Source organism: Tauraco erythrolophus, chromosome 2 (assembly GCF_009769465.1).
Source record: "Tauraco erythrolophus isolate bTauEry1 chromosome 2, bTauEry1.pri, whole genome shotgun sequence".
NCBI classification, from domain to species: Eukaryota; Metazoa; Chordata; class Aves; order Musophagiformes; family Musophagidae; genus Tauraco; species Tauraco erythrolophus.
The window spans coordinates 81,066,054-81,092,441 of record NC_141466.1 but is presented as its reverse complement, the minus strand read 5'-3'; positions in this window follow the sequence as shown (position 1 = coordinate 81,092,441).

The following is a 26,388-nucleotide window of genomic DNA, read 5'->3' as shown; positions in this document are numbered from 1 at the left end:
AGCCCCTAAATAGAAGGCTGGCAGCAATCAATTGGCTTTATTAAAAAAATAATAGCTCTCTGACTTGCATGGATGAAGTGGGTTACTTGTTAAAGTATCAGACTGAAGAAAAATTACAGAAAAAAGAAGTGAGATAGAATTATAGAACCATAAAAGTAGCTGCTTAAACACTCATTTCCCTACTTCAGGGCACCAACTGTACGGCAAAGAGTCCATAGCCAAGAAAAGATAGACTCTTTCTGTAAAGGAAACAGTTATCAAAAGCTCTCCTATAACAGACCCTTTTAGCAACTTGACAAAGCATAATCAGAAAGGAAACAGAATAACCCATGGAAATTCAGCTGATTTTCTGCCCCTTTTTCTCCCCCATCATGCTGACACTCGGGACATTTTAAAGACTGATGAATCAGATTTCTGGGAGAGGTGAGAAAGTGCAACCTCGGCAAACCAGCCAAGTGTACAAAGTTGTGTTTTGGCTCAAGAGCAGTAAGATAATGAGATGTACTGAAAACATTTAACTGCATATGGCTCTTCTCTGAATCGATTATTCTTCCAATTGGTATGTAGGAATCAGGAAATAATATACTTTGTAGAGACAAAAAGCATTTATTTTCCTAGTGTGGAGTCCCTCAAAGATATCTTGACTGATCCCATTCAGTAAGGAGATTATTTACAACCCTTTGGTATGGCAAAGGTAAATTGTCTTTGGAGAGTTTACAGCCCCACCCAAATGATTGCTGCTTTCTACATATTTATAGCTTCCTATTTTTTTGTCTTTTTTATCTTTGCTTTCCAGAAATAACATTTAAGAAGCTCCTGTTTGATAATTATTTTACCAATAATTCTAATTTTAAAAAATAGTGCCATTTCCTCTTACACTAGTCAAATATCATATTATTTAGGTTTTTGTTTGTTTTTTTTAAGAAGTGTTTTGTGCTGGGGGCTAGATTAATTATCATTCAACAGACCAAACTACCAGAAACATTGTCCCCGAGCTGAAATATAGATGATCCCCTGTAATACATGTGTAAACTGGTATTAATGTCACTTCCATACAAACAGTAAAGCTAGACAAGAAATGCTGCAAAGATAAATTAATTAATGTTGATGATCTGCTTCAATGTTACAGTAAAAGGAGAAGTCTTTCTTTGTGTACAGCCAGAAAGTTCTGCCTTGGGCTGCACATTCAGTTTGAAATCATGAGTTAAGGATCATTTATCATCTGTATAAAATTATCTGGAAGCATTCCTCTCTTTTTGCTCAAGTCTCCTTTCCAGCACCAGTCAACACCCAAGGATGATGGAAAGATTTGATGTTCATTTATTTTAGATTTTGGAGCACCATATGTTCTCGATGGGTCCTGAAGTGCATGATCTACATCACTGCAAAGTTTTTTACATCCTTCTGAACCATATTTATAGGGCAGTCTTGCACACAGGCTGGTTGCAAAGCAGACTTGAGTAGGTGGGACATCTTCCTTTCTTTGATACTCTTCTGTCAGACTCTGGTAAGAGGTTGCATTCCTATTTCACTTTAGGCTCAACTCAGCTTAGAAGCCCTCATCTTGTTGTGACAGCATTACAAAATCTGGACTATTTTGCCCCTGCTCAGAAGAAGATGGGATGCAATCAATATTGAAATCTTGGAGAATGCTACAGGAAACAAACCGTTGGAGATTTAGAAGTATAAACCATGGGCAGAGGCAGGAGGAGGAGCAGCACAACAAAGGAGAATGGGAGAGAAGGACACCCTGAACTATGATCGGGTCTGCCCCACAACCTCACACCGAGCTCCTATTTGTCCTCCTGCTCCACCACCACCGCTCAGGCAGTACGTTGATGGCAGCTGTGGCACAACTTGCAGCTAGGCAAGCTCTGAAGTGGGGCACACTTGAGAGTGGGACTTCAGGAGAGCACCAGAAGGAGTGGCTTCTCCTGCTTGATGAGCCCAGGTGCAAGTCCTGAAGCAGGAGAAGATCCTCATGTTAGGTGACCAGTGTGGGGGATAGGGGCTAGGAGGCATGAGTCCTGCTGGCCCTCACTAAAATTAGCTTTTCTCAATTCTGGTTAGTAGTCAACAGGTACTTTATTAGCAAATAGATAAAATGGTGGGGGAAAAGTCATGGGAAAACCTACTCCAAGTTGAAAGTGTTTTGTCTTGTTTTCCTTCTAACTGGAGACCTGCTGGAATCCAGAGATGACATTAAACTTCTTTTTAGAAAAGGTAATTGAAAAGAAAAAGACGATCAAGGGATGAACAAATGAAACCTTTTCTTACTGCTTTATGAATAAAAAATGTTATTAATAAGCCCTTTCATTTCAGGCTTCCACTCTGCAGTCACACATTTTGAAAGTATAACCACACAGATGAAGGTTTTCACCTCATAACTCCTTCACCGCACTACACATGTTTTTGAAAATAGAGAAAGGGACCACAGAAAGTATGGACACACAGTGACAGGACAGTGGGAATATAGACTTAATTAAAACCCCTTTAAAAAATACTCTTTTATTTCTTAATTTTCAGTATTTATATTTCATAGTAAATTCTTTACTGAGACTAGCTGGTCTTAATTTACTGTTTTTTTAATTTCAAACTAAAAAAAAAAAAACAACATGGACTCCCGCAGGCCTGGAAAACAAAAGCATCCATTTGGAAACCTGAGATTCTGCAGAAAGAAAAATAATAACATCTACTGCTGAGTGTGGGCTTTCAGGCACTCTCATGACCCCCAGGATATCTGCAGGATGTGACCAGGATATCGGTCTCTTTGGGAAACACAAGTCTCACAGAGGTATTCCATTAATCTTTTGGTCTCTTTTTGTCCTTGGAAAGATATTCAACAGAAGGTAAATATTTACCTGCAAGCAGTTATCTAGAAGTGAAGGACATGATCTAAGAAGGTCTGAATGCCAAATAGCAGGTGGAAAGCCAAAATGGTTCAGATGTGGTGCTGAGGTTGATAGGACATTGGGAACTAGAGGAACCGTTGCAAGTTAGTCTTGCCCTTCAAAATTCTCCAGGGAGACCCTTGGTGTGATAACCAACGACTGGACAATCCAATGAGCATGGAAGAAGACACTGAAAAAGGAGAGATGAAAAGGAGCAGGGGAGCCAATATTGCATATACAGTTTATTTGTGATCAGAAAAAGAAATATACCAGGCTCTGACTATATATTTGTGGCTGATTAAAAGGAAAACCTAAATGGCATATTTGACTATGATGACTGCACTATGAAATTCAGAAAGCTAATGAGCATATAAGGAAAGAGATACAGGCAGGGAGAGCAGTACTCACATGCTTCTGATTCACATCCAACTAGAAAGACCTGGAAAAGACAGAAACAGTAGCAGGCTAATAAAATAAGGGTGAGAAGAGAGAAGAGAAATCAACATCTTATGTCAAATGCAGTCTCATCCTACAGAACATTTCCCTCTTTACATTCCTATGGGGAAAATGTTATTTTTATATATTCATTTTTTGTTTTAAATCTAATGCTGATTTTTTTTCAAGAATACTCTATGCCTTTCAGGACATGCTGGCAGTATTCATTTTGGATAGTCACAGTACAATGAGAAGATAACAATTGTGTGGGTATGTGTGTGGGGTCAAACATTGGTTTCTGCAGTAGTCTTTTGAAGAAATATTGAGCTAAACTGATTTTCCCTCTCTGGTACCCTCTGTGGTGAAAAAGGTGTTTGAGTGTGCGTGTCATTGGCTGATGCTAAAACTAAATAAGATTTAAGAGGGTGGCAGGGTTTCTCAGACGCCTGCTGGTCATAGCAAAGAAAAGCATGTTCTGCAAATCCAATTGACTAAACGCTGCAGAGGGTTTATCCCTATTGTTAATTGTATTAACTTACAAAAGGATTCAAGGATTAATTAGAAATAAGGACCAGGATATGAACTGAAGGTTCTCAGGGGAGACACTAGTATGTATTATCCTTGAACTGTACAATTATTTGAATTCTTACTATTTTAGAGTGGCATGCTTACCTGGATGTAATCTGGATGTAATTGCCTCCTTTATTCTTAGCTTCATGTTTTTGCACAGATTGTTAATCATATTCCAAACCCGAACCACCTACCGAAGACCTGCAGAAACAAAAGTGGAAGAATTCTTAGAGTCCTAATTTGAGAGGAGGTTATAGCACATATTATTAAGATCAAACTGCCTCTTGCCTCAAATCAAGAATAAAACCACTCTTCTTTGACTAAAGTCAGGTAGGATTCTTCTGCTCAGCTTGTACTCAGATTTTCCCTTAGGTTAAGCTTTAGTCAAGAGAGAAGTGGTATCTGATTAAAAGGTGGGATAAATGAGCACAAGTGCTTCCTGAAAGGAAAAGCAGAACTCAGGGATTTCATTTTGGTGCGTGACAGTAATACCGTGCAATGTGGGGCTTGTCTTCAGCACTGGTAATAGAGATTTATCCTAGTCCAGAGCACTACCTGAAACCTGATGGATTTAACCGAGGATTGGCTTCCCGTGGTTAACCAAAGATCAGCTTTCCATCCCAGTCACTTCCCGTAAGCTTTTGAAAGCTTTCCTCCCAGTCCATGGCTGCCTTTTTGTACCACAGTACCTCTAAGTAGCATTCTTAGAAACTGATCGTACTCCCTTTTAAAAAAGATGTGTTAAACATAAAAGTAAAAAACTCTGAAATACATATTGATCAGCTAAAAAAAAAAAAAAGGCAGAAAAGTACCTTGCAGGCAATGTTAAAAAAAGCAGTAGAAGAAACCTTTAGATCTGTTCTTTCATCCAAGCTCCTATTGAAATGACTGAGAAACCTTTCTCATTCATGTCAGTGCAAATATGTGACTGCTGTGTTTGAATATTGAACAGCTGATATTCTTTTTTTTTTTTTCATGCCAACAAGAATCTGATGTATCTTACTACTTCTGAGAAGTACTGTTGGTACTATATAGCTACAGAACAACAGGAAAATTAAATTCTGACACTAAAATTAAGGGCTGGATTCCTCCATCTTCTTTATGTGACTATTTCCTCTGGTTACTAGGAGAGCAAGGCACTAGCCATCAAGAATTGTCTGGTCTGGTTAAATCAAACACCCAGTACACTGTAAGTGCAGTCCAGCCATCAATTACAAGGAGCATTTTCTGAGTCAGAAAAACTTTGTGATTTGTAGACGTACCAGGAACTAAAATAAATAATGTCCAAAAGCCATGAAGTTCTATGTCCTTCCTGTATTTAAGCTGAAATGCACATTGGGAATTCTGGATGTTTGGGACCCTGATCCAATACTTGCAATATATGTGGTTGACTTACAGGGGACACCCTTGTAGCCCAGCAGAGATGAAACTGGCATCTGCACTAGCTGAGAGCTGTTGAACAGCTTACAATGGTAACTGCTGCCTTTCCAGCAGCAGCTGCGAGCCTGCCCACCACCCGATACGAAATGTATTTGTCATATGACCTGGGCTGAAAGAAGTCAGAGTAAAAACCTTCTGTCCATAGCTTCAAGCAAAATGGAGGTGTCTGCTTATTTCTCCTCCCCTGATGCTGGTGTGAGCACAGCATGTACTGTTCATAGGTGGTGACTGATAAGAAATCTGTGGTGAGGCTCCTTACTCGAGGTGAGGTTTTTATTGTAACGCCAGGTAAGCAAACAATATTAGAAGAGTGAGTTCATTGGGTCTTCCTGAGTCAGGCCATGTGCTAGTCAGATGGCTGTGTGGACAATCTGCTGGTAAGAGTCGCGACTTAAAATTGTTAGTGAAAGTCTATATTCAGGTACCATTTCTGATTTTTTTCCTACTTTGGCTCTTTGTGTTTGTAGAATGATTTGAGGGCAGATGAAATGCCACAGTACACATGACTGAAATGTGTGAAAACTTAATTAACAGAATAATTACACAGTAGAAAGGAGATGTTCTCTCAGTGAAAATCTGCCAGTAAGCTTGAACCCTATGGAGTAGGAGTCCAAATATTCAGTCAGTGGAAAAGCCATTAGTCACAAAGAGGCTTGTTCTGCTGGAAAGAGTTAATCAGGTTCCTAACTTCAAAGAACACAATATGCCTTAAAATACCCTCCTCTGGGCTTCTCAAGCATGCTATAAATGAATATGTGATTTTCTCCAGGCTACCTGGGTAAATCTGCATAGCTCAATTAACTTCGCTTGATTTATGCCGCTTACACCAACAGAGGATCTGGACAGAACATAATAGTATCTGTACATCTAATAGCCCAGCACGGTGTACAAAAATTGGGTATTATTCTGCATCAGCCATCCCTTTGCAGCCAGGATGAATAGCAGAAGGATTTGTGATTTATTAAATGAATTCCTTTTCTACAGAGTTGAATCTACATCGTTTCCCATGAATTTCTACACTGGCAGGCCATGTGTTTCTTCTGTGTACCATATATTTCCTGTGAAAATTATTAAGATAATCAGACAGTCAGTGCAATTTTCTTGATATCTGGTCATACACACATTGCCTAATAATAGGCAATAATTTTACTCTTGCCAATAAAAATTTACATCATGCTAGAAATTGATCACCTTTTTACTTCCCAGCTTCTTAAATCATTTTAATTTTTATCTATTGGACAAATTTAAATTCTAGAAATTAATTTTAAAATAAATTAGTTTAGATATTAGTTGTAGTTCATTTTTTAAAGCAGACTGTGGGGTATAAATCTGGTTTTTTAATATTCTTCTTTCATTCTATTTTTCATATAGGGCAATATTTAGGCCACTGAGTTGAAGTAAATCCTGCAGTGTGATTATCTTCTCATTGAAATGCTCTCTATTGTGCCTATTTGTTTGATGTGTTTTTCTTGTACTTTGTATTTCTGATGGCTTTGGGGTAAAATAATCATTATATGTCACCCATACTATCTCTTTTAATCTCCAGAAGATTAAGCATGTTTATTTAAAAACCCCTTTGATAGTGTCTTCACTAACTCAGCTATTTTATAAAATTGGAAATAATGAATCAGGGAGATGCAATTTTGATAATGCCATTTACACAACTCCTATGAGGCTAGCTAGCAAAATAACTGGAGATATGTAACTATCTGACATACATACAGTAAAAATGGGAAAAATATTGTAATTTCATGTAGGTTATGAGGCACTGGAAAAATGCAGTCAGCAAAAGAGAAGTTCAGTTAATGAATCACATTCTTCAGGGACTGGTGGACTCAGGAGATGGGTAATGGGATCAGGAATGGTTCTTTTCAGCTCTGGTCATTGGTTCAAATCCAATATGGATAGGTAGCAATTAAAATTCACTACTATTTGAGGGCTCTGTGATGATCTTCTTGAAATGGATCTGACGAACACACGGACACTGAAAAAAACCCCAAACTAACTCAAAACCTAGAATATCTGTGAAACTCACATGCTCTATAACCAACAGAGTGCTCAACAGGGCTGAGCAAAACTTCCTCAGTGTGGGTTGTTTGTACATGCTGTCATGCAACTGTTACTGCATGGACAGTCACCGGTGGTGCTCCCTGAACCACAGATTACACACTCCTGGGGAGTCCATGCTGTTCACCTCCAATTAGAGCTATTGCCTGGTGCTCGGTTGGGTCTAGGCATGCCCCTGCGCCACCACTCCTTCTCACTGGTCTGGAGGGGATTGGTATGGTCCTGGGCTCCAAGAGCTCTCTAATGCCCAGTCATCTTCTGCCAGATGGTAAAGATAGAGCATGCTTTGCACTGCAGGCTTCCTGAATGTCAGGTAATCACTCAGTGATGTGAGGATTAATGTTGCCTATCACCAATCTGGAGTTTCAGAACACAAAAGGGAATGGGGAGGTCCCAGTGCCCCTATGGTTTGGAGTGTTGAAGTTATCCCAAAGGAGGGGTGTAGACAAGGCCATATGAGTGGTAAGGCACATGCAGGGCATTGCCTGCCAGTCAACACTGCAGCAGGCTCCCAGAAAACATGCTGTAGAAGGATAGTTTAAATAAAACCTGTGAGGCTGAAGTGTACTCAGATTGTACAGATGAATTGGTTATAGCTGGCATTCAGGAATTCAAATTTTTACCTTTCTTTTTTTTTTCCCTGTCAGTGCAACATCAGAGAGGGAGACACCTGAGTGCTCGCCATGGGGCACACTGTCTGACTCTGCTTTCCCAAAAAGCAGTTTTTGGCAGGACCCATGTCAGTTGGCATAGGACTATGTTTTTCTATGATATGTAGCTTTGTTTTCCTGAAACTTCACACAGTTTTAGTCTGGAAATCCAAATTCTCTGGAATTTGTATAAGACTATGGAAAGAGTCTTTGGTTTTGGGAAGGACAGGGTTCTGAAGCCGTCAAATCAAAGTCTGAAGAGATAGATCTATTTCAACTATCTGAAACTGTGATTTGGCGTACAGTGAGAACAACTGAGACACTGGGGGAAATTTCGTGCAGATTCCATCCTGTTAATTGCTAAAGCAATTCAATTTGCACTCTGCACTTCATTGTTTCCTAGAAAATAAACTCACCAAGCTCCCCAGATTAGCTGGTCTCAGAAAACTGAGGTTATCTTTGAGACAATAGATATTCTTATTCCCAAGGGGGATAAAAAGGAAGGAAAAATGACACTCAGAAGAGTAGAAAAACAGGAATTAGGTATACCATTATTTAAATACTCTGCTCCTTGCCTTGGTCCAAAAGTGAATAAGCTAGCCTCAGAGTAGGTAAAAAAAAAAAAAAAAAGACATGTTCAGATATGTGAAAAGACGGAATTTCCAATAAGCAAGACGTATCTCTCCAGGATCTGGGAGGGCTTTCCAGAATGACTTGTGTAATTAAAATCTTCATTGCCTTCTTGGCCCAAGAGAAGTTAATGGCAAAACAGCTGCTAGCATCCAATAACTGTATTTAAGTGTTGTTTATAGGCAAAGACTTAGATGCCTTTTGGGCACTGAAAAATTAAGATACAAATATATGTTAGCTGTTATCAACATGTATGCTTGTAACAAACCACCTTCAGGGATAGAAAACTGCAGTCACATATTTCAAGTGTCACTGATAAGCATATATATTAAAAGAGCAGCCTATCACAGGAAATATACTATAGGGGATGTTTCTGCCTATATATGGAAAATGAGGTCTTCACTTAATGACCAAGTTCTTGGACATTTCAGTTTTGTCATTTAAAACATCAACACATAGACTTTTTCAATTATTTTCACTTTAGGGATTTTGTATGAATCTTTTTAATTTTTTTTCAACTATCATTTTGTTTTGGAAATTGAAGATTTTTTTTTCCCTCTTTCTTCTAGAAATATTATCTTTTTCCTACCCTAAAAAAAGATTCCCTGTAAGTCAAAGCTTATTTTTTCCTAAGCCCGCTTTCACAAATGTTCCTGGCTTTTGGAAAAGCTAGCAAGCACCAGTTACAGACCTTCATGCTCCCTTTTTCCATTTGGAAACTTGTCCCTGGGGTCAGTTTTGAAAAACTATGAGTGGAGAAAGAAAGAAGACTGGAGAAAGAGGAACATTACACGCCTTTCATTTTTGAAATACGTTTAGGGACAGAAAACAGAAAAGTATGATGAAAAAAAGAAAAACAATTCTGTAAGCTGTAGATTCAGTGTCGCTATTTTCCTATGGATTTGAATCCGTGGTTGTTTAGAGCTCTAATGGAAAATCTCCAAATGCTGGAATGTTTTATAATGTCTGTTTCTTGTGTGAACTCTTTGACGTGTAATGGGTGAACTCACATTGTTGCCTCTCTTTCCCAGAGCTGCTGAAAGTCTTGCTCTTTCTGCACAGCGACTCAACGGCTGTTCTAAACACAGTCAAGAAATCTGCAGAGCCTTCATTATTTCTGAGGACTCCATGACTTTGTCAAATTTGGCTGAACTCAGGCAAAAGATTCAAAACATAAGGAAGGCAGACACAAACCAATATGCAGGCAGCATGATTCCATAAATTATGAGTTTTCATAAGTAAAACGTTTTCATGAGTAAAAATGAAATGAAAATTTCAATTTGAAATGTCTTTCAATGTTTCAGTTTTGCTTCATATTTCTTGTAAAATTTAGCTGAAATGTAGCTGAATGCTATGTTAGAGTGAGTTCGTTCCTTTTTTTACAGGAACATTTTCTTCTGTCATAAAGTCCCGCCCATTCTTCTTTCAAAAAACAGAGACAAAGAAGTTGTCCCTCCCCTGACCTCAATGCAAACCTCCTGTTTAGCCTCACCTGAGGTGACCTGGCATGGCACGGGCTAGTGAGGAGCCCCAGCTCAGTGCTCTCGCTGTCACCAATGAGAAGTTCTTCATATTGTTTGCCATAGAGATCAGAATAGCTCCCCATACCTAGCCCTGATCTATCAGTATACATGGAAGTGAACTGTTTACTACCAGGTAGCATCTAACGTTGGCTGAGGTATACTGAATATCATTTGCTCTTGTCTGCCACTGAGGAAACTTAATTCATCCTTAAGTCAGCTGTACCTTGTAAGCCATCTTTTTCAGCATGGCTCTTCTCTGTGGTGCAGACAACACAAATATTCCTTCTGAGATGAATCCCTGCTCCTGCCTCTCTACAAGTAAATGCTCTCCTTGCTCCTTCCCAGCATCAAAAGTTGCTCTGCCAAGACTGCAAAAAGTAGCAGGCTTCACATGACAATAATTCTGCAGAGAAAGCCAGAGTAAAGAGCTTCTTAACTTATTGGTGCTATCACCCCTTATAAAGCAGTAAATTGTTGTAGAGACAAGATGATAAGGGAGTGCATCTAAGACATAGGAGGCAGCCAAGTTTAAAGATCTTCTCTCTTGTCAAAGATCCAAGAAGGTTTGGCATGTGCTTCAACATCTAGAGCAAAGAACTTCCTATAGACACAGATGTCAAGCAGTGGATCTTTGATAGTGTCTTAGTAGCTGGAGGCAATACATCTGTCTGCTGCTTTTTGCTAATTTTCCTGTTAGCTCAAACTCTGCAGCAAAGCAGCCTGGCTTGCCTGATGCACTTGGTACAAAAACACCCTCTGCCAAGGTTCCTGCCAAGAGCAGACAGGAGACCAACCAGCACCAGAAGGAGGTTGCAGGTGGGCTGGTGAGGAGAAGAGCAATGCCTCTACTGGCTGCTTTGAGGTGGCTTTCTAAGGTAGCAGAGATGTTAGTGGGTGGGTAGTCATGTGCTCTTTGCTCTGGAAGACTAGGGTTATCTTCCTTCCTGGCACCGCAGTTGTCCTCAGTTTGACAAAGACTGCCAATTTTTGTTTCCCAGGTATACCAAGGAATAATATAATGAGCTAGCAAAGCAAAGAAACCAGTTTTGGGTTTTACTAAAATACCTTTTTCCTCAATATGAAAGATGGGGGAAAAAACATCTAAATACAATGAGGATTTAATATCAATGTGGAGAAACCTTTTGGCTGCTGCAGCATCCTGTGAAAGTTCTTTCCCTATGCAGGCTAACTAAGAAACACCTGTAGCTCGTTACACTGGGAAAGTTACCTTGAAACAGGTGCTGTAGCATTCAGCCAATCACTCTGGGAGATGGATGGTCAAGTGACCAATAGCCTTGACCCATCTAGCAAATCATGTGACTCCTGAATATTTAAGGCGGGGCGTTTACTCTTAAGGGTGAGGCATTTCCTCTTGAGTCTTAGAGGAGTGTGGGCCTTCCTTAGAGTAAGCCTGAAGCCTTCGCATTAGAGCATTGGTCTACTTGGAGCCACCTGAAGCCTTCCAGCTGCGACATATCAATACATCTGTATAGGTACAGATGATCTTTGAGGTCCCTTCCAACCCTAACCATTCTATGATTCTATGGCTAAAGAAGTACATCTGTACATACATATACAGGAAAATTACTTCAGGGTAAGTGTCTCCCATTTTGACCACAAGTTTTTGGCACATGAAAGGAACGAGCAGGCCCTATATGGGCCACAAAACGTAAGTAACCCTTTTAGCACAAGTATTTCCTTGCATAGAGAAGGTCCTTGTTGGTGACCTCCCCTCCCTACGCTCTCTTAGACTCCAGGGTAGCACTGTTCTCCCTCTGCCAGTCCAGTGCTCCAGGGGTGGGAGGGTCCCTGTCAGCCCACTGAGATGGGCACACCTGTGGTTCTGCTTCCCAATGTTTGGAAAGGAGGCATGGGCTATTATATTTAGCTCAGCCAGAAACCAGAGAAATCAAGCCTGAGGATAACATGGAAAGGAGACAAACTCCAGATCCAGAGAGTAAGTAGCCTTTGTTGAAGGCTACTTACCCTGATGTCCTAGTGCATTCTGATATGCCGAATAAATGTCTTGTGGTACTGCCTGGAGCTGTTGGTAGCAGTAGATGAAAACCAACTCTCCATTAAAAATGTGGCTTCACACAAATCAGAGTATTTTGCAAAAGTTCAATTTTTGACTTTCTATAAGGAAAATTCAAAACATAATGTTGGAGCATTTCATTACAAAACAAGTATTGTAAACTATTGCTATATATTATCTATGTATGATATTAAACTTATTGAAGAGGTACTATTACAACACTGAATGTCATTCAATGCCCAGTCGGCAATTAAAAGTCCCACAGCCACTCACTCACCCTCCCCCATCCCCAGGGAATGGGAAAGAGAACAGAAGGGGAAAAGGGAAAGAGACCTGTGGGTTGAGATAAGAACAATTTAATAATAATAATATATGAATATGTATGTGTATAATGATAATAATATATATAGACAAGTGGTGCACAGTCCAATTGCTCATCATCAGGTCACCAAGGCCTGCCCTGTCCTGGCTAACAGATAAGTCCCAACACCACAATCCTGGAAGAACGTGAGGCCTGAAAAGAGAGTGAGAGACAGATAGCACTCAAAGAATCAGAAAGCAAGAGCCTCCAGAAGAGCAAAAGCCCTTCTTTCCCATCAACCCTCGTCTATATACTGGGTATGACGTTGCATAATATGGAATATTCCATTGGCAATTTAGTGCTCAATCCTAAATCTAAGTTCAAATCATAAGGGGAGCTGTGGGGCCTTTGTCCCAGCCATGCTCCCCACTATCCTGCTGTGCTCCTGCACACCGGCAAGAACACGGCAGCTGAAAAGTCCTTAAGACCTCAGTGCCAACTATAAACATCAGTGCGCTGTCAGCGTTCTTCTCAGAGCAAGTCTCAGAGTAAAACCAAAACAGAGCTCTTCTAGTTGCTAAGAGCTAACTCTGTCCCAGTCGAAACCAGGACAGTACAAAATGGTTATTTTAGGAATAACTTTTATTCTGAGTATTAGAATTACTGAAATGAAGAAGAGCCTACAAACAAGAATTTCAGTTCCCAGCTGTCTCTGTCCACTGGTTTATTGACTTATTTTGGACATTGCTGAAACAATCCATGGCAAAAGCAGTAGACAGCTCTAGGAATTTGTGCAGGCTATAGAGGCAGTTGTGGGCTGCTTGTTCAGATCCAGAGGGCATGCATGGGAACAAGTTGATAGCATGACTTCAGCTGTGTGGTATGAGTTTACGCCCCTGGGTGTAGGTGACAGCAACAGAAACAGCATTAATTAATCCATTTCAGCATCCCAGCCAAGGTCTGACATGGCAAAGTAGGGAAGCCTACTGTGCTGCAGGCTGAGCTGGGCTTACCCAGTGGATAGAAATACAACTTCCATATTCCAGGTCCAATCCAGGTTTATTAGCGCTGTCACTGTGACACCAAAGGAAAAGCTAAGAGAGGTCCTTAATAACTAGCAAGAATAATAAGAAATCATCAGACTTGGTAATTGGTTAGAGATAGTACCCTGGGAAGACAGGGACAAAAGGCAGTGAACTGTAACCAGCTACACAATCCAAGGTAACAAGCAGTCAGCACCGGATTAGCAACCAAGGCAACGTTAATAATTTAACTATAGCATTCGCAGTAATTTAACCATGCTATCCAGAACACAAAGCTAATGGTGATATAGTGAATGAAGTCGGAATAAGGTAATATTCCAAAAGTTTGTAGTGCCAGCACATAAAATAGTCTCCATGGAAGTGGCTATAGTTCAAATTTTTTGTTCTAGCTTTCTTGTTTCCCAAAGAATAGAAAAGACAAGCATTTAGGTTTTACTAGTTGTTATTTGCTAGCCAATAAGGGAAGAGGGGCTGTTTCAGAAGTTCCTATTGACAGCTGACTTATAGAGTGTGGCAGGCTGACACATTTTGCTGTCTTTGAAAACTGTGTAACAAATAGTTTTGCTATTTACAAGTCAGAAATGAAGCAATGGATCTGAGTTACAAAGCACCCTCCCAAAATATACAAATCCCTTTCTGCATGCACCGCTTGCAAATTCTGCCTTCATCTAAGTTAACATTAGGTTATAACTCATTCTAATTCATGGAGGTTGCAAAAAAAAAGTATAAAGAGAGAACATAGGAATGCCACAGCCCAAAATTTATTTTATAGCTTGCCTACCCAGAGTCATACCATTCTACTGTTGTGATTAAAATGGTAGAACCTCTCTGTAAGGATTACACCTACTTTACTGCTGAAGATGCTAGTTTGAATAAAATCCACAATCATCCTGTGTTGCATTCTTTCACTCTGGGAAGTCAAATTCTTTTCTAGAAATGACAGTGTAAAATGGCTGCTGCTTTTACAACAGGGGTGCTTTGTGTACGTATTCATAGGCAGAGCTTTTACTTTAATGACAAAAAAAAATGGATTTTTAAATCCTTTACTCTCACTAGCATTGAGAAGTCCATACAGTTAAGAAAAAATGAATTAGGTTCGATTGTGGCTCACATGCCCTGATTGAACCACTACTGCAAAATGCTATTGCAGCAACAAATTCTGCTAATTGCATTGTGCAAACTAGCCACACAGCCTGAGCTGAAGGAAAATTTAAAGTCCCAAGGAAAACATATATTTATGAATATATACTGTGTGCTGCTCTCAACTTCAAGTTGCAGTGGCCCACCAAATCAATTCTTGGCACAGTTTTGGAGGCCTGTGAATTCTCTCTGAGCTGGAAACCATGCAGATTCCAAGTGCTCACCAACTGCTAGGGGTATTTCTTCTGGTTAATTCTTGGCTAGTTCTAAGCACACACTGAAGATAATGGTTTCTGCTCCCATTGATAGCATCTCTTAGAAAGAACTGTATTTATGAAGCCCAGTGGAGGCATTAAAGTGAGGGGGGACTGTAACAGTTTTTGCTCGGTTTACATGCAAAAGCAATGTCAATACAGATTTCCTTCTGTGGCAAACACATACGAAAAGATTCAAAGACTCTGGATTCTAATATTGTTCCTAGACCCCTAAGTACATTGTGACTGCTATTGCTAAATTTATATTGGTCACATCAGGTGGAAGATTAGCTCAAATCATCTTGGATCTAAATAACGAAAAAAAGTGCCAGCTGTAAAGAGGGGCTAAATGGAAGGCTGGATTTGTCTTTCTTCCGTAAAGTATGAACCGCATCACTCTCTTTTTGGTCTGAAGCTTCATCTGCATAACAGTGTAGCACTGTCATTAGTAATAGAATTCTAGAGTATCTTTTCTGAGTTAACAAAAATATTAGGCAGGTTATTAATACCACTCATTGCACACATTGGCATGAGAAACTATTGGTAGTACAGCTTCCCTTCTGCATTATTTTATATTCTGTTGCAGTTCATATATAAGTGAAACCTGTGAACATTTCCTACCTCAAGCCCCCACCTTTGTGTAGATGGTCTTTATGTCAGACCTGAGGAAAAGCTGAATGTTGTGATTTAATCCCAGCCAGTAACTAAGCACCACACAGTTGGTTGCTCATTCCCCCATGGCAGGATGAGGGAGAGAATCAAAAGAGCAAAAATGAGAAAATTCGTGTGTTGACACAAAAACAGTTTAACAGGTAAAGCAAAAGCCACACACACGAGCAAAGCGAAACAAGGAATTCCTTCACTACTTACCATCGACAGGCAGGTGTTCAGCCATCTCCAGGAAAGTAGGGCTAGATCATGTGTTAACAGTTACTTGGGAAGACAAACGCCATCACTCCAAACATCCCCCTTACTTCTTCTTCCCCCAGCAATTTATTGCTGAGCATGACATCCTATGGTATGGAATATCCTTTTGGTCAGTTGGGGTCAGCTGTTCCACCTGTGTCACCTCCCAACTTGTTGTGCACCTCCAGCCTATTTGCTGCTGCGGTGGGGTGAGGAGCAGAAAAGCCCTTGGCTCTGTGTAAGCACTGCTCAGCAATAACAAAAACATCCTTGCATTATCAACACTGTTTCCAGCACAAATCCAAAACATAGCCCCGTACCAATTACTATGAAAAAATCAGCTGTACCCCAGCCAAAACCAATAAACTGAATAATCATATTCCCAGCAAGAACAATTGCCTGGCTGAGCTCAGTAATTCAAGGTATGAAATTTGGTCATCGAGCATGCAGTGGGATTTGTGCAATGCATACTCAAGGATCACCTTTGCGATTGTGTGTGCTTTTTTCCATGTCTAGTAGGATGGTCTGTGCCCTCAGTAGACAGACGGGTGGTTCTTGTCTCCCCCTCACTGCTGGGCTGAATTTGATGCTGGGAGCAATGCCCCCCAGGGACCCCCAGCATTCCTGCCCACTCAAGGCAGGCCACAGCCTCTACTAAAGAACTAAATTGGCAAATAGTGAGTTTGTTTGGGTTTCTTTACCTGAAAGGAAAACAAGTTACAGAAAAAGTTGTTATGATTGCTTTATATCCTGTCTCCTTAATCTCCTAGGTGCCTATACTGGGCCTGCCATGATGACGCATTAACAAACACTGCTCAGTCAGACTACTTTCCATGTACTTTTCTTCATACTTTCTCCTCCATAACTACAACCTTCTCATGGATGTGCTTGGATGATTTTTCCTTCCCATTCCTGTTTGTCACATCCTCTCCTTTCACTACTTAACTTTGAGGAGCAGAAACCAGTCTTGGCTTATTACTGGGAAAAACAGATAGAAAGACATGCCTTCTACATTTCCCTCTGAGGACCTCATGTCATAGCCAGCAGAGGAATTGGTGCTAAATTGCCATATCAGAATATCTTGAGGCATGAGCTCCATCCAGGCTCAGTAGGTATTGATAGGCAAAGACGTGTAATAGAAGAAGTCACTGAGGAAAACTCAGCAGAACTGAAGTTGGCAGATGACTACGAAGCCCTAATCCCTTTGGGTCAGGGCACGACCTTATGCTAAAAGGCTCAGCCTTTGGTTTATGGAGAAAATTAGGATTCTTTCCAAGATCCTTTTAGTTTTTCAGACAAACTGGACTAGTCAGAAAGACTTGCTGTTACAGGTAATTTTCAGTTTTGAAGATTATCTTCTGAAAACAAGAGCCTCTTTGCTGTCCTTTTGATGCAAATGATTTTGTCATGTGTATCCTTTCCCAACTGATTGAGCAGTGTTGCTCTGGAATATCAAATCTCCTCTGGCTTTCAAGCATACTACAGCACATCCACCTCTGGGATTAATCTCAGTGATAGGAGCAACGATGCCTTCAATGATTGCGTTGTAATTAATTTAAAATATATTCACCAATTTTGCAAGACTTCAATGAGCTTTATGAAGTTTGCAAAACAGTTTAGGATCCTTAAAAGAAACCTAGTACAAAAAGAAAATGTTACTTATACAAAATGTATCAGGATACCATGGACAGAAGAGCAATATTCAGGCCACTTGTAGTGGTGCACAAAATGGATTTAGCACTCAACAGTGTGCTGAGCAAGTTAAACTGTCTATTAGCCAGTGCCAGCTGCATCAGAGGCTGTTTTCCTATATGTTTAATGGGCAGAGATCCAGCATTACTGTCATATCTCCTTCTATCCTTTGCCTGTCCCTGCAGTATGTAGTGATATCTTCATATTGTATAAAGCCTATTTAGTAGTGAAGATACTTTCTCTGGCAACGTTATAGCTTGAAGACTTAGGCTAGGGAAAAGAAGAAAAAAAGGAAAAAAGAAGGTTTTTCCCAAATAGAGAAAAAGCAGTCTTAAGCAATTTAAAACATATGTTTTAGAGGGGATACTCCTATGAGTCTCCTTTTATTTTTTTTTTCTTAGCTTTTAATTACTTTTCTCTTAACAGCTCCACATGACAACATATCATTCTTTCCAGCCCAGGGGGAATGACTGAAGCTCCTGTTTGATTATCCCTGTGCTTTTCTGACAGCTGTAATGCTAACTTTGACTTTTTTCTTTTTTTTTTGTTTTTCCTCTGAAGCTCTTGGGACTGGCTAATAGAAGATCTCTGCTGTGAAGCTTATCTATGACATGGCAGGGACATTGTTTCTCTCTGACAAATGAGTTATTGCTTGCAACAGGTGAGGATGAGTTGGTATAGACAACAGCAAGTTCTGTGTAGTAGTAATTCCACTAACTTTGGCTGTCTTCTACCAGAGGATATCACTCAGTGATATGTACAAAAAAAGGATATGAAGCTGATCTCTGGAAAGGAAGTATAGAAGAAGACTTCTGAGATTGTGTCAGACCCTGGTGAAATCAAGGCAAGTGTCCCATCATTGTCCTTTCCTGTTAGTTCATGGAGCACGACCGGACAGCAGTCCTGCTGAGAGCCTCTAGGGGCTACTGCAGTTCAATAAATAACAATAAATAAAATGCAAAACCAGTTTTGAGTCTGACATTGGCTGTGTTAATCTCTGGTGTACTATCTTGGACTTCAGAGGAGTTACATGCAATGGAATTTGGCCCGCTGAGCCTTTGCTGTCTGCTCTTGCATTGCCACAAAGAATAAAGGGTGGCAGTGAGTACAGACTATTCTCTTAGGACACAGCATTTTTTCTTGTTTTCCTGGGGGAGAAATTAGTCTTTCAGTACTCTTTCTTGCTTTGTTCCCTGCTTTGTGACACTATTATAAAAGTAGCATCTTTATCTCATGCTGAGTTCTGCAGAGAGCACACCAACTTTGTGTACATAACAGTTATTTCACTCTTTGCTAACGCCTTCATGAAATTTGCTTTTATTTGAGTTAATAAGAATCAATGTTTTACTAATTTGCTCTTTAAAGAGACCATACACCCTTGATAATTCTCTCCCACCACATGGGGTTCGGTTCACTGTGAAGTGCTGTACGCAGCATACAAGACACAGCAAGAGAGAGTGCATGTGAGAGAAGGGGTGAGCTCGAGTGCTGTGTATTTAGGAAACTCAGACTTTAGGAGGAAATCTCTACAGGATATCAAAGCAAATTTCAATCCAAGAAGGTTTCGCTGTGTCAATAGATGTAGCACAAGGGCTGCCTGTTGTTTCACAAACAATGAATCTTCTCCAGCTTATAAATAATGTAAAGACAAGTCTCAGGATTTTTTAAAAATTCTGCTAGCTTGAGGCTACCTACCCAGCATGCCTCCTTGTTTACAACTTCCAGTACAAACACCTATCGTGTTTGTTTTCAGACAAAACATCAGCTTTCCTGACTTCTGGAATTAACCTCTACTACGTACTAGCATCAGCCTCTTAAGCAGTTTTGACACGCAGTGACGTTCAGCGCCGCGAGCACGGAGGGCTGGAGGGCTGCATTTTCGGGCAGCTGAGAGGCGAGCTCCTCGGCGTAGGCGTGAGGTGTAGCCCCTTCACCGTGCAGGGCTCACAAGTCACCTCCAGCAGCTGCCGGTCCCTCAGCAAGCACCTGATCTTCAGGCGGACACTCTAAAAGCCATTTACAAAATGTAAAATGAAGCAGCGTGCTGAGTGAAGAAGGCGCTACCGCACCTTACGCAGATCTGGGGATATCAACAGGGACTACACAAAGGAACGGATTTGGGAAATTCAATTTTTTGCTCAAGGGTATCAGGCCTCCCCACATTCACTTTGTCTCTCATCCCACAATTTCTATATTCTTTCTCCTGTGCAGATGCAGTGAGCCCAGCGGAGAGAGACTCTGCTCAGGCTAGCCTGTCTTGGCCAAGGTTAGGACCCCTTTCTCAGTGTGGGGACACCTGCCTGGACCCTAGCAGGCTGCAGGGTACACAAGCCCAGCGCCGGCCGCTTCCTGACCAGCAGGCTCCGGTAGGAAATACAGGTGCTTGTCCCTTTTGCGTGGTGTCTGATCCCGTCCCTGCGGCTGAGGTGTGCTCTGTGACAAGTATTTGCCTGTGTAGTTTTTAGACTCTAATTAGCTTGGAGATGCTCAGACAGAGGGTGCTTTTAAGTAGTTAGGAAAACAGAATGCTGGGCATCTCTAGAGCTTAAGGAAAGGAAAATAAAATGCAAGGCACTGATGGAGTGTGGGCAGGAAGGCATATTCAGCTAGTAATTCTGGAGTTAAGTGCGTAAGTGGAAATATCCACTTTCTTCCAATCTCAGGCACTTTCCCTCTTTACTGGAATTCTCCTGAAACACATTGTTTCAAAATGGGGAGACATACAACAAAATAAAATCTGAGTCAAGGACAATTTAGTCTATGGCTCTGTCTATTGCACTTTACATGAAGGAGTTATAATGATGAAAGGTTCTGTCTGGGACCTGAGTTCTGGCTACTTCTAAATGTCCTCAGAGTTCCATTTTTGTTCTTAGCCCCTTGGTTTTCCTGGAGCCTTTTTTAAAATGAACCAGAGGTTTGAAAAAGTGAATAGAATTTCTTTAGAAGCACATTTTGAGATCCAAGAAGGGACAAATGGTCACTCCAATACAACGTAATAGACCAAGACACTGATATGAGTATGGTTCACACCAGAGATCTGGATTGAGTTAGGATTAGTTAAGGAACAACTGCAAGTCATAACTGTCTGTCAGCTTTTTGATGCTATATTCTCTGAATCTTGGCTGACAGGCATCCACATCATGAAAGCAACACAACAAAATGCTTAGCCAAATTCGGTGACCAGCCACAGAGGGCAAATTCCCCTCTTCCCTGCTTTGTGCTGATTCACTCACAACAGAAGGAAAGTAGTTTCTTGGAGAAACTATGGCTGTAACCATTGTGCCAGCGATACCCATTTAGGAGCTTTCAGCCTGCGACTTGAAAAACCATGAAATGCACCTGTAAAATGGAAGCAAGAAAAAAACTTGGAGTTATGTGAACTTAAGAAAGCAGCAAGGGGGAAGGAAGGGTCACCAAATCAGCTGCTATTGCTGTCAGTCCCCCAGAAGGCGATCTGTTCTCAGGCTTTCGTTAGCTCTTAAAGATATTCCAGGTGCTCATCTAATCTCCAGGCTTTACATATCCAGCTGAGGTATTACTTCCTTACTGCCCAAGTCAGGTTTTGTGTTCTACAAGTGCTCTACAGGAATATCATTACAAATCCATAGCTGAAAGAGCCTATGCATCTTAAGTGCTCTTTCGTTTGCCACCTTTGAATATTCTGCCAGCAGAGATTTAGAACATTGGCTCTGTAAATGCTTTCATGTCAAGACTAAAGGCAACACTTGTTTAATTCATTCTTTGACCCAACACTAGCTTTATCTTAGGTTATCACTTGTTAAGCTCTCTAGAATGTTTTAAACATGAAGGAGGCTGCTGTGTATATATATCCAGTGTACTGTATTTTACTTGTACAAATTTGACAGTAGTGATTCATAAACATCAAAACCATTTCCTTTCCGTGCTGTAAATTATGCTTTACTCTAGCTCCATTCACAGCATGTGTAACCTCTTCTATTAAAAAAAAAAAAAAAAAGGAAAGAAAATTACCTTTATCCTCTATTCAGTTTGTAACTCTTTATCGTAGGTCACAAGAGTTCACAGATTTTTTTATACATATACACTTGTGTATATATATTTTCATATATACTTGTGTGTATAGGAGAGAGATTTTATGTGTCTATATAAATATACATGGATATATAATTTGAGTGCATATGTATTTATAGATATAAGTATGCATGCATCAGGACAATTACGGCAATGATTGCTGCCGAGTAAATGGAGGACTGAATTCATATATCAGATGTACTGCAATCTGATTACAATAATAATTAAGGAGGCATGGTGGTTTGCTCTACATCATTCATTGGCAGTGCAAAACTAAAATAATTTGCACTACTCTGTGTAAACCCATTGGTTCTGCCAGCATAAGATTTATCCCTAAGGTGTCAAAAAGCTACAATTGTATTTAAAACCAGCATCTGACAGTGAACTCCAGAACTGAGGTCAACAGAATCATTCTGGATTTGCCTCACATAATGAGTATCAGAAACTCAAAAGTTTTGTGTTACCAAGAGTCACAGGACTAACTCGGTAACAGTCTGTGTATTTACTTTCAACAACAATGTTGTCTACACCATAGGACAGATAACTTTTCACTCAAGCACGCCATTCCTGGGTAGCACCCTGATTCCTCCCTCCCTGAATGTCATGACAAGACCTGAGTACTTGCCATCCTCCTGTTGCCTCTTTTTGAAAAAACAAAACAAAACAAAACAAGCAATTGGGTGGGAGCAGTGTTAAAGAAATATCATAGTCTGAGCATTCAACTTCATACTCAGACACATTTCCCATGTACGTTCCACCCTAGGTTCCCCGAGGAAGAGTCTCTGATTACAAAGTCCTTCAGATGAACTTACTAGTGATACAGCAGCAGGTTTACAGCTTGAGCTGTCTTCCTCTGGAGAGGGACCTAGAACAAGGAAATCCCATGGCATTTATACCCTTACAATTCAAGTTCCCACCCCTAGTGCTATAGTTTAGACCAATAGTAATACTTGAGTCTGGCATCTTCACGTTCCTCACTAGATCCTTTCTTTGTCTTAAGGTGAGCCATGCCTTTTCTTATCCCTATGGTTGCAGTTTCTGCCGACAGTTGTAGCTTCCTTATCTGTTGCTTTGTACTATTTTCAGGGCCTTCCTTCATGTAACTCAGTAAAAGTTCAACATAAGTTCACCATATCTAGATGAAAGTTCACAGTTTGTGGTCTAATTCTAGCTCTAAAAAGATAGATTGATTATATTTCAGATTAAATGATTAATATTCTTTAACAGTGGAGTGGGAGCCACAACATATTGCAATAAGTTCCTCAGTCCAGATAAACAGGAGACCAAGGACTACAATGCTGACAGAGCAGCTCAGCCCTGTGCAGAACAGTGGATGCTATTTCAAATAGTTCAGTCTCAACATCCATCTCCTCTTCTAGTTACCCGCTGCGACATCCTCACCAAAATATTTAATAAGCACATAATATACCACAATGTCGGCTCAAGGAACATACCACCTACTACTTGGCAATACCAGCTTCAAAAAATATATGCTCAAGTATTTATGACTAACAAGTCAGAGATGGGGAAGCCCTTGGCTGCTGGTGGCTGCTGGCATCACACGAGCTCATGCAACTCTTGTAACCCAGTGCCTATTAGTTAGGACTCAGGCACTGACAGCAGCAGACCTCTGTCAGATGCCTTGGTCCTGAGTGATTTCTCAACAAGATATACTTACTGGAGTAATATGAAAAAAAAAATACCCTGAGTGAAAGAATAGGACAGCTAAAGCTAAAGCTCCATCAGAGAGGAGATGCTTTAGAAATGTGGGAGACAGCTAGACAAGGTTTAAATGATCTGTTTTGTAACTGCAAATAATGGTTGCCAGCAGTAAGGGGGATACTTAGAAGAGAGCTTTCTTTTAGACACCTTGTTTTGAAGCACTTGATGTTTTTAATAGTTTTCAGTTAGTGCAGACAGCAAAAGCTAACTACAAAAAACGCAATACAGAACTGCGGAGAGAATGTGCCACGTGCAGAATTAGCCCTGAGAACACTTATTTTTCATGAGGAGTAAGAAAAAGATAATGGTGAAATACACACAAGTGCAATTTTCTGAGGGTGAAGATGTGGCTTTGAAGTGCTGGGAGCTGAATTTCTTGTGGGGGACCTGGTTGTGACTGGGGTCCGGGACAAAAACCAGGGTGAGCATGAACAGGGTGCTGGAGTGACTTGGAATTAGCGCTGACCAATAAAAACAACAGAGGATGCTACCTACAGTGGGATTCATCTCCACTAGTCACAGCTGTCAAAAAGTTAGACATCTCTGGTCTACACTAATCTCTCAGGCTTCTGCATAGTGAGGCATCAGCACAAAAGGTAACTCCACAGGTTAATGACTCTCAGCTCTTTGGAAGACAGCTTAAAACAGAAAGATCTTCCCTTCCAAGGGGAAAAAATTAAATACCATGGATTAGACCTCCTTACTTTTTCCACAGCTGCAGTAGCAGCTTACAACCCAGGCTGATGCTCATGAGAAAAGGACAGTGCTCTAACACAACAGATATACCGGAAAAGCCAAAATACTCTGTTATTTATGTGTGCTTGGGGTAGGAGGGAAATTAAACACCTTGTGTTTTGTAAAATACCACAACACCAGGCACTGTGGAAGGTGGAGACAGACAGTAGTAAGTGTTTCTGCTAAAGCTCTGGTTCTGTGTCATGAAAACTAAGGGGTTTTAACCACTGATTAACTTGCTGACAGCGAGCAAAATATCGAGTCCCAAACAAGTTGGACTGAGGTGACTGTTGCATATGAAACAAAAAAAACCTTTCAATTGCTGTCATTTTACTTTCTTTTTGAGTTTAGAAGTGTTTCTATTTAAATTTGTGGCCATAATCCCTAACAAAAGAAAATGATAGCTCACACTGAACAACAAAACCACACTTTTTTTTTTTTTAAGAAAGTGCACATATTTTTAGGAAGGATAAAGAGTTAGAAAGCCCTAAGACCAGCTGATTCTAATGCTTTTTTATTCGATGCATGGAATTGCCATAAATAAATAAATAAATAAATAAATAAATTGACTGTCAATCCTGTGCTTATTGTTGCATTAATGTCAAACCCATGAAAAGAGTAGGTATGTAACATAGCATGCTCCACTGGCACCGAGGCAATGACATCTTTTTTAGAGTGTGAGTAGGAGAAATTATTTCAGCCATATATTCGGAATATTTATTTGAAGCTATCACTTTGCAGCAAATAAAATGTGTTTTATCCTTGCTAAGTCCGCAATCAAGTCTCGCGCTGTGGCTTAGCGGGCTAATGTTCTCGCCACTTCAACTTTCTTGCTTGGCAGGGGATCAACTTCTCTTTGCTGCTCACGTTGAACAGGCAAACCTGCAGATTTCAATCCTGCTAGCATTTGACTCTGAAATAAATGGGCTATAGTATACCTTTTGACCTGACAAGGAGAATGTGAATCTCGGAGCCTTCCCCTCAGCCAGTGTAGGTCCTCAGAGAGGGGCTGATGTTCCTTCACCATCAACGTCATTACAAACAATGTGGATTCTTAGCAAAAGGCCTGAAACACACGCAGAGAACTAAATTAGTCATGGCAAGAACAATAACAAAATCCAGCCTATAACCCCTTAGAAAAAATACTCAGATGAAAGCTTTGAGACTAAGTAACTTGAAATTGCATGGCATTATATGGAGTTTTTTTCTGTTTCCTTGCAGGTCATATAAGAAGGCAAAACAGTGCTGCACCTTTGATGTAGTTTAATAAATATTCAAAGTCCCTTCAACTACTGCCTGAGTAATTAACACAGATGCAAATAAAATGAGGAACAGCCAAGTGACTTTCTGGTCTTCCTTAGGGGACTGGACTTTGGAAGTAGCAGCACTTTGTTGTATGTGATGCAACTTTGAAGAGAGAGGAAAGGAGAAAGTTGAGAATAGTAGGCACTGGAAGCTGCCCAAATGCATTACATTGCTAGCTGTGCATGTAGGAGAGTTTACATTAGCATTGCAACCTTCAGTCACTGTGATTTGCCAATCACAGGTTTGGAAGTGATACTTCCTTGGTCTTTGGGCCCTGAGGGAGGTCTCTGTGCATTACCCTTCTGCCTGCTTGAGGGAATCCTTTACAGTAAAATAAACCTGGCCATGAGAAACAAAATGTTTTCAAGACAAAACACCTATGAAGAGACTTGTGTTTGTAGTGAGTTTAATTCCAGGAATCTCATCTAGCCTATCTTATACTTTGATCCAGTTGTTCCCCTGTTGTGATCAGCCTTTTTCAGAGGCACTCCAGGATCTTTCCTGCGGTTGTCCACAGTACTTCAGAAACACCACTTCTCTCAGGAGAACAGGTAGTAGTGGCTGTTTTTAAGTCATTACTGTTGATGAAAATATTTTCGACTGTGTGGGTGAAGAACATAGGAGAGTCTATATGCTGTCTTGATTAAGGCTGATGGACATCTCCAAGATCACAGATTAGTTGTATTGTTCTCATTGTAGAGGTCACAGAAAGCCTTTCATTCATATGCAAGAAGAGATGTATCTTCTTGCCTCACTTGATCTCTCAAGCTACCATCTGGACAACCATGTGATCTCCACTGTAACACAGCAGTAGGGTCCTACTCTCAGTTATTTTCATTCATTAGCTCGAAGCTTCTATTGTAGTTATCACTTCACCTGGCTCTGCGGTTGCAAGGATGGTGGTGTGCACCAGCAGATCTCTATAACCCGCAAATTTTCTAAGAAACATGTCACCGTGTTATGTGGATCTGTCCTTTCAGTCTCAGAGAAGCAAGTAAC